This window comes from Aquila chrysaetos, chromosome 5 (genome assembly GCF_900496995.4).
Source record: "Aquila chrysaetos chrysaetos chromosome 5, bAquChr1.4, whole genome shotgun sequence".
Classification (NCBI taxonomy): Eukaryota; Metazoa; Chordata; class Aves; order Accipitriformes; family Accipitridae; genus Aquila; species Aquila chrysaetos.
In genome coordinates, this window is record NC_044008.1 from 60,478,738 (window position 1) to 60,490,803 (window position 12,066).

General features: G+C 41.6%; 1 protein-coding gene across 13 annotated transcripts in view; it reads left to right on the top strand.

The window, feature by feature from the left end:
- The window catches only part of GLCE (glucuronic acid epimerase), a 54,896-nt gene that overhangs the window by 10,321 nt on the left and 32,509 nt on the right, over positions 1-12,066 (top strand). For 5 of the 13 annotated variants that reach the window (XM_030015316.2, XM_030015313.2, XM_030015315.2 and 2 more), the window contains exons 2-3: positions 1,028-1,347; positions 7,282-7,381. The exons of 1 other annotated variant lie outside the window; for it this stretch is intronic. The gene's annotated coding sequence lies outside the window, so the exon portion shown is untranslated. Of the gene's footprint in view, positions 1-1,027; positions 1,348-3,977; positions 4,076-7,281; positions 7,382-7,572; positions 7,752-12,066 lie in introns of those variants that run through there. 7 more of the 13 variants (XM_030015321.2, XM_030015322.2, XM_030015324.2 and 4 more) reach the window with 3 other exon arrangements.

Consider the following 12,066-nt stretch of genomic DNA (forward strand, 5'->3'; position numbering starts at 1 on the left):
CTTTTTTTTTTTTTTTTTTTTTTACACATTATGGTATTGGTGGCTTGGGAAAATGAAAGCTTACAGATCATTCACAGAACAGCCACGTTTCGATGGCCGTTTTTCATGTTCAGAAGACTTAAGGTGATGCTGTGTTTCTCTGACACTAAATTGCTTAATCTCTGACATGTGTGTTCATAAAAAGGACACAGTATCAGGAGGTCAAAAGTTGATCTACTCGGTGTCTGGAAAACCTAGATGTTCAAGCCCTGGAACAGCCAGGTTTACTCTCTTGGCATTTGCCAGGGATATAGTGCTTGCCAGGTGCCTGTTCTCGTGATGGCAGAGCAGCACACAGGATTTTGGTTTTGCAGACTCTTGTCAATCACGCATTCTGATTTTGCCTTAAATCCACCTGTGTGATTCTAAAACCCTGTCTTATCTATAAGCTTTTAAACCTATGTAAATGAAAAAAAACCCCCAACTATCAATCTTCCCCTGTTTTTCATAGTGCATGTAAACATTTGCATTTTCCCTGACATGGGCTATATAGTGTGCAGTTCTTATCCCACATATTTTATACTGTGCACAATCCAAGGTGCACAGCTCATTGCATTTGCTTGGAGATGTATGCTGTAACTGTAGGCTTATTCCTTGTTGTGACAACTACTTTAAAACGACCATCTGTAATACTCTGTGGTAAAAGGCTTCTTGCTCCAGAAGGACCATTGACCAGTAAAACTTTTTTTCCCGAAGTAACTACAGTTGAAACTGGTCCTACTGGTTTCAGTCCTTACATTCAGTTTCCATTTGAGCAAATGGAGGTTATCTTGCCGAGATACGACTTGTGATGCACTGCATTTTAATGCTCATGGGATTTTTAACAAGTTCCCTGCCTGCTTGACAGGAAATTTCAAATTTTGCTGCTATAAAGTTGGCCACTTCTTCGAGGAGATTTAAGCTTTCTTTGCAAAATGTTGCGGCGTAAAAAACATCTAACAAGATGCTTGGCTTGACTTGTGACATTGCTTTCTCCTTATTTTAACAGCTGGTGTGACTGACAGTAGTGCACATTTCCCCTTAAACGGTTTCCCAAAGTGGAAGGACTCCTCGGGGACTGGTGTGGAGTTTCTTATTCTCTGGTCTTTGCTGTCAAAGCAAACCCATCTGCGTCCAGTGCGTGGGATTGCAGAGACCCTTCGAAACGGGAGTTGGCAGCAGAAGCGTTTTGCTGTGGCTGGAAGAGAGCCCGAAATTAGACCTTGGATCGAACATGTTGCATTTGCGACTGCTTGAGGACTAAAGGCAAAACTCGTCTCTCCCGGTCGATGGAGATGTTGGCCGAGCCATCCCCACGCCCTGCGCACGGTGGGTTTGTTCTCTTTTGGCATCCGAGTGCCCTCTGCTGGAACTCGCTCCTCTCCTTCCAGGGATGAAGTTTGCTCTATGGATTGCAGCAGGTCCCGCCTGATGTTTGATGTCACTTCTGCACATTGCAAACCTCCTCCCCTTGGTATCCGAGTACAATTCAGTCTCCTGCTATCCTGATCTCCTGATGGCTAAATGATTTGCCATCATTTCTCTTGGGACATGCTTTAAAAAATTCTTATTCCACCATTCTGCATTGCAAGCTTAATGTTTGTCTAGGCGGGGAGCAGCGGTCTGTGCAGAGCCCCTGGCACCCCGCTTCTGTGGGCTGGGGCTGCGTGAGGGAGGCTCACGAGGCTGATGAGGATGGAAAACGAGACGCAGATAAAACCAGTGCAGCTGCAAGAGCGAAGCTTACAATGCTGCTGCTGTTTAGTGGAGGTTTGCCCTGCTTGGGGAGCTGCAGGAGCTCTTGCTCAGCTTTGGTGAACGGAGGCAGGCAGGTCCTTCGCATTTAGCCCAGAACTGCCTCCAGAATAATTTAGTCTGAGCATAGTTTTTGTAATCCTATATTTTTATAACCCAGCAGAGCTCTCCTTGTAGGACAAGGAGATCAATCTTAAGTGGGCACTCTTTTTTTTTTTTTTTTTTTTTTTTTTTTTCTCTAAACTGCTTTGCACTACATTGCAGTCAGAAAATCAGCTGTGTTGGGATTGAACACTGGCATGGCAGCACTTGGGAGGGACAGTTTTACTGCCTTCGTGGCTCAAATTGAGGGACTTGCTGTGACAGCCAGCGCCTGGGTTAGTTGGGTTTAACCCCGTGGGCTTGAGTCAGGCTGGTTTCTCTTTCTGTGGGACCAAAAGTTCCCCTCTTACCAGGAGCAGAGTTGGGTAAAGCTGAACGCTGGTGTTTAAATGGGCAAAAATCAGAATGGAATCCAAATCAGCTACCAAAATGAATACTGATTTTTTAAAAAAAAAATTTGGGGGGGGCATGGTAGAGTATTAGTGCAGCTTTGTTGTGTGTAGGTTCAGACAATTAAGAATCCCACGTCTGCTTTGAATGTTTCATGAATATTAATGCTGTCCTCCTACTGAGCAGTTAATTGGGTGCTATCACTTTAACCACCTTATTTAAATTGAAAAGCGCTCTTAATAAATGACAAATGTCAGCGTGAAACTCAGTGTGTTCAGTGCACTGAAGGCAGGCTGCTGTGCCTGCACCTTTTCTCCTCTGCCCTCTTCTAGCAGGCTGATACTTTACCTTAAACCTGTGATTCTTTGCTGGCCTTTGGCATCTTGGCTGAGACATCAGGTTGCAGCTTCCACGTTGCTCTTTTGACTGCCCGTACCACCATCCTGTACAACTGGGAGGTGACAGAAACACTGGGTTATGGAAAAGATGTCCGTCTCTGTCTCGATGGATGGGCATGACACATTTAGAGGAGCCACGTTGGTAATGGGCATTGTATGAGAGCAGAAATTCAGATCTTGGGGTTTATGACCAAGTCAGCTGCCTGATCTGAACTGTGTAACTTGAACCTGTCAGATTCTTGACTCAGATGGCAAAATGTTAAAATGCAGCTTGGAGGAGGAATTGTGTGTCCTGCCTGTGCCTGTGGATGTGGCTCAGTGTCAGAAATGTGCAACAGCTGGAAGTGGAGGAGAGAATTTTTTTTCTTAACAATTTTGGGCTTTAGAAACAACAAATTCTGTTTTATAGATCACTGAAGTAAAATATGAGGTCTTACTGTTCTGTTAATAGAAATGAAATAAAATCCTCCTCCTATCTGGGCATGAAGAGAAAACGTGATTTTTGTGCATTCATGAGAGTAATATCAACAAAATGAGTTAAACTGGTTTTGGACCATCTCTTTGGGATGTATTCTGACAGCCTTAGGATGAGATCCTCTTGCTTTTCCTATTGCAAGTCCTTCCTGGTGAGGCTGAGTACCTGTCTCCTCTATAGCTTCTGTTAGCCTGACCCCTCTGTTAGCTTTGCCTACAGCCGAAACTTTTGTTATCAAACATGGAAGAGTTGTTCTTTTATGTGATGCCCCCTCCGGGGAGCATCTTAAAACCTTGTACAAAAGCTGGAGTTACACTGTTGTCCAACCTTACCCTGCTCCTGGAAAGGTTGTACCTCCTAAGGCAAGGTGTGGGCAGTTACATGTAGTCTTTTTTTTTTTTTCTTAAATAAAAAAATAATAAAAAAATTAATTTAATAGTAAAAAAAAAATTAACTTCAAAAAAGCATGGCAAATCCTTTCTGGTTTAATTGTGGTTTAGGGTATTGCATTCCCACAGTGTTCTGTAAAGCGTTAGCCTATATCTAGAAACAGGATTTCATCTTCAGTCGGGAGTTTGGAACTGATTGTGTAAAATTTGCATGCTTGGCTATTTGTTTTGTCATTTTGAAACCAGCACATGCCTGTCACTCTAACACCGTATTTAGACACAGCAGGTTATTAACACATTATCTGATAACGCTGCTGTGGTTGTGCTGAAATTGCAGGTTGCAAGCAAAGGCTTCTAATCGCCCAGTACATGTATTAATGACTTACCAAACCATGCTAGAATCACTATATTTCAGAAATATAACAAAAGGAATCCAAAGCTTTGTTTCAGCGCTGAAGCTGAGTTTGGAGAAGTGAAGCTAAGTGGAGCAAGGCTTAAAATGAAGCAGATGGCTTGGACCAGAGAGCAAAAACTTGTCTCTACTGATGGTTAGAAATCTTTCATTTTACGCGTGTATTCGTAAAAGCTCTTGATAAATGTGCAACTCTGTCTATGTGAATTTTACCTTCAACCTGCAAGTCAACTGATTTTCTGCTGTGGTGCCTCCTGAGGAAGCTACCACATTGGGCTTCTGCTTCCAACGTGGCTTTGGGCTCCTCTGAACAGAAAATAGCTGCTCTCCATCCCTCGGGGCTGCATTAAGTGTCACTTGTGCCTTCTCCTGCTCGGTTTCTGTCCTCTCACCCTCTACCTACCGCAGTCCTTGTGGAGCTGGCTGAATGTCTGACTGCGTCAAGATCTTGATCCCTCTTCTGAAGGTACCCGCAGGGATTTCTTTGCTGTTGGAGCGATGCCCTTGTCTAGCCCCCAGTGCAAGCTGTTTGCATGAGCTGCCTCTCGCCTTGCGAGAGAAACGGGGGTAACGCACCTGCTTGGCTGCTTCGTGCTCAGCCTTCAGGCAATCTCCTGGGTTTATTTCCAGGCTCTGCAGCTGTTCTTTTTGCAAGCGAGGAGCAGACAGAAACATAACTTGGCCAGATTGACTCTCCTGACTGTGTCCAAGCTGTTGCAGGGATGCTCCTTGTTTATTCTCTGCTGACCTGTTGTAAGGAACCAGCCTGGTCCTGCCTGTCTGAGGACAGCGGGGAGCAAGGGGACCTTTGCCCAGCACTGATCTCTGCGTCAGCGCTGAACAGGACTAAAATGGTTTCTGGAATTTTACCAGTATTTTAGAAAGGTATTCTCCTTGATGAAGAGATGCAGGGGTACTTCTGCTGATGATGCTGATAAACAAAAGGAATGTGCAAATCTAAAGCGTCAATGGGTCTTGTGCCTTCTAAGTCAACCATCTCAAACATGTTGATTACTTTTAAAACTTGGTAGTGAGACACAAGGTAAAAGATTTGTATGGGCAGACTCCTCTAGACGGATTCAATTTGGGCAGGAACTGAATTTCTGCAGTGCTGGCTGTTTTTTTCTCAAGTTAAGGTTGCAGGGCTGGTTGAAAATTGTGCCAAGGTACAGCCTTGTTGAAGGAAATTTTGGGCACTTTCGGTGGTAGGTTAAAGTTTGAGAGAAGGAAGCTGCAGTGTGTGAAAAAGAGTCGATTCACTCCCAGATAGAAATATTGACAAAAAATAAGGGAGGTATTAAAAATCCAGAGCGCCCTTAGCAAGTAACTGCAGGGAATCCTAAGCCGTCCCCTTCTTGGTGTGGGACACATAGCATGTGTGTTGGCACCATCCTTCATGTATGGAGGACTGTCTTGGATGAAAATATCACTGCTTTCTCATGTTAAAAACTTGTATTTCTTCTATAAGAGTTGTTCCCATATGACCAGAGTGCAAAATGGGGGAGTTCTCGCCTTGCTACTTGAAGGCAGTAGGGTGAACTCTTAAATAATAAAAATAAATCTCTTGGGGCAGCCAAGTGAAGGGCTTTCTGGTAGATGTTATGTGAACTCACTGCGCAGTCTTTAAAAATACATGTTGTGTGTAGAGTGGTTCTCGTCTTCTGCAACCTGGCTGTAAGGAAAATACATGTGGTGCTTTGTTGGTCAGATTTTGGCTTTGTTTGCTTCAGTTTATAAGTAAGTGCCAAGAAAATGAGTATTTTGTTGTAAAGATATTTTCAAGGCCATGTTTCTGTTTGTTTGTGTGGGTTTTTTTGTTGGTTTTTTTTTTTAAAGAGAATCGTGGAAGACAAGCTGACAATTTAATGGTGCATGATGCACTAATAAAAATGTCTGCGTGGTTGCGTTTAATCCTTTAAAGGAGAGAAAAGAAACACAGTAGTTATCAGCATTCAAAAGGCAAGACGCAGGCTTAAACGTATGCAAAGCCTTGGAGAGAGACTGAAGAAATGTACTGACTATGTTGTAGAAAGCTTCTGACAGGCACATCACATCGTTGAAAGTAAGATTTGAATTATTAGAGCTGCCTTTGTTTATTAAATTGAGCCTCCAGCAAGAGGATTATAGGAAGAAATACTGTGCAGGCTCAAGTTGCGTTGGCATAAATTTTAATGGGTGATAAAATTTACTTTATGGAGCTAATCCAGTAAGAAAATTCCAATAGATTTTTAAAAGATCCAGGTGTGTCTCAGATACCTAAAGAAATAGAGTTCAAGTGCACAAATAAGCCTCCTTTTATAGAATCCAGTTTGCTTTCAGCGGCGGGTAATCCTTTTAAAACAAGACTTCTTCAAGGCAAACTCCAACAAAAGAGTTTTTGTTTAATTTTAAATTGGGAATGCAAGGGAAGGATGCAGAGAGCTAATAAGAGAGTAATTATACACGCTATTGCCCAGTTGAGGAAGGGCAGAGACTATTAAAATGCCATTTTAGCAGTTAATTATATGGTGTTTCAAGTTGATGCTAGTGTCCTGATTTCTGTTTAATCCACATATACCATGTATTTAAGATGTTGTGCTCATGACATCTAATTTCTATTTCAAGGAACTTTAGGCCACTGCATTATGAAATGCTGTCAAAAAAAAAAAAAAAATCTTCTAGCCTCCATAGGGTTTGTGCCTGTTGGATTTGATGAGGAAATATGCAGAAGCAATAAAGGAGATGGAAAAACCTTAGCAGATATTTTGGGACCAGCACACATACCATAAATAAAGCATTGCAGTGGAATTTGGTTAGTTAAATCTCTTCTGAAGCTCATTTAATAATTCCAGAGCCTCTGTTACTGCTCAGATGTAGCCAGCTGTAATTTGTTTCAAGGTTAGTCTTTGACTTCTGTTTTATTAGCTTTTCAGTTTATATTCTTCTACTTGTGCAGTTTCTCAAGTCAAACTACATAATGGTTTAGCTAAAACTGGGATCCTTTAGATAGGGGCTTTAAATTGGAATTCTTCAGAAACATTTAATGAAAGCTCTGCATGAGGCAGATGTCAGGATTTACTCTTCAGTTGGGTAGGATTGTGGTGGGGAGAGCAGATTAGGCTCCTTTGCAGTTGATGTGCTGCCTAGAGGAAGTGACATTTATGCTCTTGATCCTTCAGTGATTCTGCATGTCAAGAGCTGAGCCTTGAAATTCGTCAGCAGTGCTGTCTTAAGAGCAGACAGGACTGAATAAGAGGATTTTTACAGATAGAGGGGAAAAAATTCAACTCCGATGGCTGTTGCAGATCCTTAAGTACTTAAATTTTTCCTTTTTTTTTTTTTCTCTCCACATCTCCCCTGTAGGAAGTCGGAGAGGGAAATCGCGTTAAATCACCAACTGATATATTTTTGAAGTTGAAAAATCTGAGATGCATTAGAATTCAGAGACCTCCCTTTGCTTAAGGTAAGAAAGGAGCAGATTCTCCCTGCTCCTTGTTTAATAAATGTCTGTATTTGGTTAACTCTTGGGCTGGAGTTTCTGTAAGGTGTTTAAAATGTGTAGCCTGCTGTCGATGCCTAAATGGTTAACGTTCATCCAATTTAATAACTTGCAGCTGCAGAAGGCATATGGCTGTGTGTTTACAGGAGGTGTCCTGGCAATAACCAGGTTCAGCCTGCGCAGAGGAAGGGAAGCAGGCTGCTTAGCGTGGGGACTCTACCAGCTTGCTTGTGGTGCTCGGGCGGAGATGAGCTGGTTGTTTTTGTTGTACAGCTGAAGGGCTGTCATGCCTAAAACCTAATTTTCAGAGGTTTTTATTTTCCCTGTTTGGACGGTAAGTAAGCTTGGTAACTTCTGAAGGATGCGGGGGGTGGAAATAGGGTGGAGGTGATGAAAAAATCTCACTTTGGAGAGGTAGTAGTTGCATGAATTTCATGAAAGGTGAGACTTGGTGAGCTGTAGTTATGTTACCATGGTATCCATAAATTACTCCAGTGTGAGTGCTTGTAAGTATCAATGGTGAATTATTCCGGGTAAGGTGGTGTGTGAGAACAGGTCTGCATGCTATTAGCCTAGCTGTTTGTTTATATGTGAGAATTGTGTTAATTACCTTCTTTTGTAAGTTGTATATAATTATCCATGCTGTAAGCATGAGCTCAGTAGCACAGAAGAGGCAGGATTTTTAACCTGTTGTACTTGCACAGGGGCTTTGGGATACTATACAAAATACACGTATTAAACTGAAGCTCGGCTTTCCATGACTCTTAATTTCCAAGTGAAGTTTCTCCTCTTGTTAAATTTAGTGATTATTTTTTTACTTAAATCGCTTCTCTGCTAGTTGTGGTATATCTCACTGTGCACAACTTTAGGAAACCTAATTCAAAAGGAGAGATGCCAAAACTGGAAGGTAGAAAACCTTGTCTGGGGTTTCCAGTGTGCCTCTCATGCTACAGCTGGAAGATAAAAGCTCTTTCAGAGCTGCTATACCAGACAAGTGATTCAAAGCATTTCAAAACGATTAAAGAAAACGTGAAACTTCTGCCCAGTAATTAATACATGCTGCTCTTGTGTGCTTAATCTGAAATTGGTAAGTTTTTTATTTTTCAGGCTTCTGCTGCTGAATTCGTTCAGCTTGGGGTGAGTACTCCCGTGAATCTGCCGAGGTTTATTTCAGAACTCGATGTACAAACGTCAAGCCTGCACTGGTGTATGTGATCTGTCATTTCCAATTACTTTGTGCAGCAGGACTGTCTCGGGCACAGAATGTTTTAAATTCTCTCATATTGAATGAGCAGAAAAGAGCATCTGTGTTAGCAATTAAAATCTTCAGTTAGAAGTAGAAAATGAATTTTTAGCCGGACAGAGAAACTTGTTTGGAAATTAAGGTGGTGGTTGCAAAAAAGCATCCATTTTGTGTTACTGCACTGTGCTTTTCTATCCTTTGTGCAGCTGGAGTGAAAAACAAGCACATTGAATCCCTTGTGGTGGATTTTTTTTATCAGTTGTTTAAAATGTTCACTCTTCTATCACTTGCTATATTCTCCAAGTCTACTCCTGAATTGTTTGACTTGTCAAACTCATCATCCTTCCCAGACTTTTTCAAGCTTAACTGATCGTAGAATATGCTTTTTATTAACATCAAGGCAATAGAATCTGAGAGAATACCCCTGTTTAGTAGGGGAATAAAGTTTTGCTGCCAGGTTTTAAATATATATCCTCTTAAACATGCTTAGCAATCTGCTTATGTGAGCATCATGAGTTTTTAAAGTGGAGTGATTTTTTTTTTTTCTTTAGGATGAAAGTAGTTGAAGATCTGAATTGTGAGGGACAGATGAAATTAAGCCGCAGAAGCACTGATGGCAATCTACAAAGCTTTAATGTGTTAATGTAGTCTAGGCATTATACATATTTAGAAGCAGTCTAGATTGAATCCTGGAGAAAAAAGCGGAGTTATTCATAGACTCCTGTCTTGATCGTATTTTCCTGTAAGTGATGGATGGTGTGAAACAGTGGTTTGAAGGAGATGCTAAAAATCATTTTGCTGCTGTTAGAACTGTATTGGATATTAATTGCCCCCAAGTTCAGTATTGGTTTAAAAAAATACAGGGGAGGGTGGTAGATGAAAGAATGATGTTTGCAAAATTTCCTAGCTGCGTGTAGGCCTTTTTTTTTTTGTGGGTTTTTTTTTTTTTTTTGCCTTCATGAATTATGCAAGTTTTCAAGTTTGGTATATTGCTGTATTTAATATGTTTTAAATGACATTGCATCAGTTAATATGGTGAAGGAGAAGATCTGGGTAGACTGATAATTAATCTGCCATGGGGAACAGCAGCAGAGAAGCTATTGACATAGACTGAACAGTTTAGTTTATACAGACAGGGAGCATTTTAGCATCTGCTAAAAAGGTATTTTGATAGACCAGGACTGAGAAGCTTTTTGGAGCCAGTGTCTCCATTCTAGCGTGTTGCCTTGACCCTGGCTGGAGCCTCTGGATGCCCTGCAATATAAAGTAAAAATTTATAGGCTGTCAATGGGCTTGAAAGAGAATAAAGAGTGAATGCATTGAATTTCTAGATGAAAAAGGGAGCCTTGTAGCATCCAGAAGAAAATAGGTTAGTATTAATTTTATTTTTATGCTTGAATATTGAACAGCTGTTGAACAGAAACTTCAGGAGAATACTCTGTTCCTGGCAATGGGGGGTGTGGGGTACAACTTCTTAAAGAAATTTTTACAATATTGGTGGAAACAGAACGTTTTGCCTGTGTATTCATTTGTCTCACGTGCTAGAGGCACGAGGTTGCTACAGGCAGGGGCAACTTGCTGGCTGCACCCTCGTGGTAAATACAGCCATGGATACCAGGTCATGTCTTTGACATCAGTCTGTCTTTCATGTAACCAATATTATTGCCTTTCCAAAGCAGCAAGGTCGTTCTAGATTATTTTTGGAGGTGGCTGCCCTTCTGTGAAGTCTTCTCATCCTTGTTGATGGCCTCAATTAATGTTTCCGGAGCTCGTTGTTAAATTAGCTTTTTCTGTAATAATTCTATGATGGTTTCTTATTCTACTTGTGCTTCAGCGGTAACTGTTCAGCTGTAATAATTAGGATGAAGTCTTTCTAGGTTGTTTGATCTATCATATATTTAAATAACTGGGTCTGTGCATCTATAGCACACCTGCTGAAGTTTAAGATCAGCTCTATCAGTCCCCTGGTAAAACACAGGTGGCTGTTAGACTGCAGAGGAGCTTTAAACTTTTTGTTTTATATTTCTGCTTTGTGTTAATTTAACTTAACTAGCAGCATAAGAAAAACTCATTTCAGAAGGTTGTTCTGAACTCTGTTCAAACGAGGGTGTGTTTCAGTCCTGTGACCGTCCAGGCGCGGGCAGTTCTGTGCGGCCACCTCGCAGTTCATCAGGCGCTTGAGGGATCTGATGCACCATGGCTGGGTGGAAGGCGATCTTTGCAGTGAGCCTGTTAATTGCTTCTCGAGTGACCTAGTTCCCTTGCTGGAAACAGACGCGTAAGCCTTTCCTTCCTCCTCCGTATTTTATGATCGTGGTGGAGTCTAGATTGGCACATCCAGAGCCGCTTCCCCAGCAGGGTGGGGTTTTGGTTGTTGGTTTTTTTTCCTGAAAGAACCAGCTTCTGTTTGGAAACTTCCACAAGCTTGGTGTATTTTGTGTCACTTCCCTGCGGATGTGAGATGGGCTGTGTTTCGCGGGCTGTGCTCAAGCGTGCCTTTCTGTAGCTACTGTGGAAATGTCACATCACCATATTTTATTACCCTAATGTGGGAATTCATTTCTCCAAGCAGATGGCAAAAAGGTGGTTTGGTTAATTTGTACCTGCTTGAAATAAGTCACTAAATGTGCGTTACACTACTCATTTATTAGGCCAGAGCGTATTACTGATGGATAAACGATGATGTTGGATTACAAGCTCAAAACCACTGAGGAACTGGGCAGGTATCTGCAACTAAAACAAACCCAGACAAAATGTTTAAGTTGGAGCCTGCAAATAATCAGCCTTTACAAAGGAGAGTGATGGCCATTTGTTATGGGAAAAACTTGCCCCACAAATAATTTTTGCTAATAAACTCAGCATTTCTCCTATAAAATCTCTCTTGTGCTGTTTGCTTGCAGACTTGGCTTGTAGGGTAGTAGACATCTGATGGTCACTGAGATGGTACCAGGTGCATGCTGGCCTTTATTTACCCAGTTGGGCACAGGTACGTACTGCACCCAGCCTAGTATTAGTCCTCTGTCATTGGAAAAAGATCTGCCATTCCAGTCAAAACCTGATCTTTCAACCATATCCTTCACAGAAGGTGAAACTATTTTTTTTTCTTCTTGGAGAAATACACCTGGCAGAAGGGGTAAAATCACATAATAATTAACTCACACTAATTACTAATTCTGTGAAACTTGAAACAAAATAGTGTTTGTTTTCTGCCCAACATTTTGGGCTTTGTAAAATGTGGTCTTTCATAAGCATGTGGTTTATCTCGTGCTTTAGTAGGTACCAGGTGCAGGTGTTAAATTCTGCCACTGTGTTCTTATTGCCTGAGGAGTTAATAATGCTCTGGGTGTCCTGACGGGAGGAGCTCCCGCACTTGCTGCAGCTGCAAATCTTCCTTTATCTTCCTGCT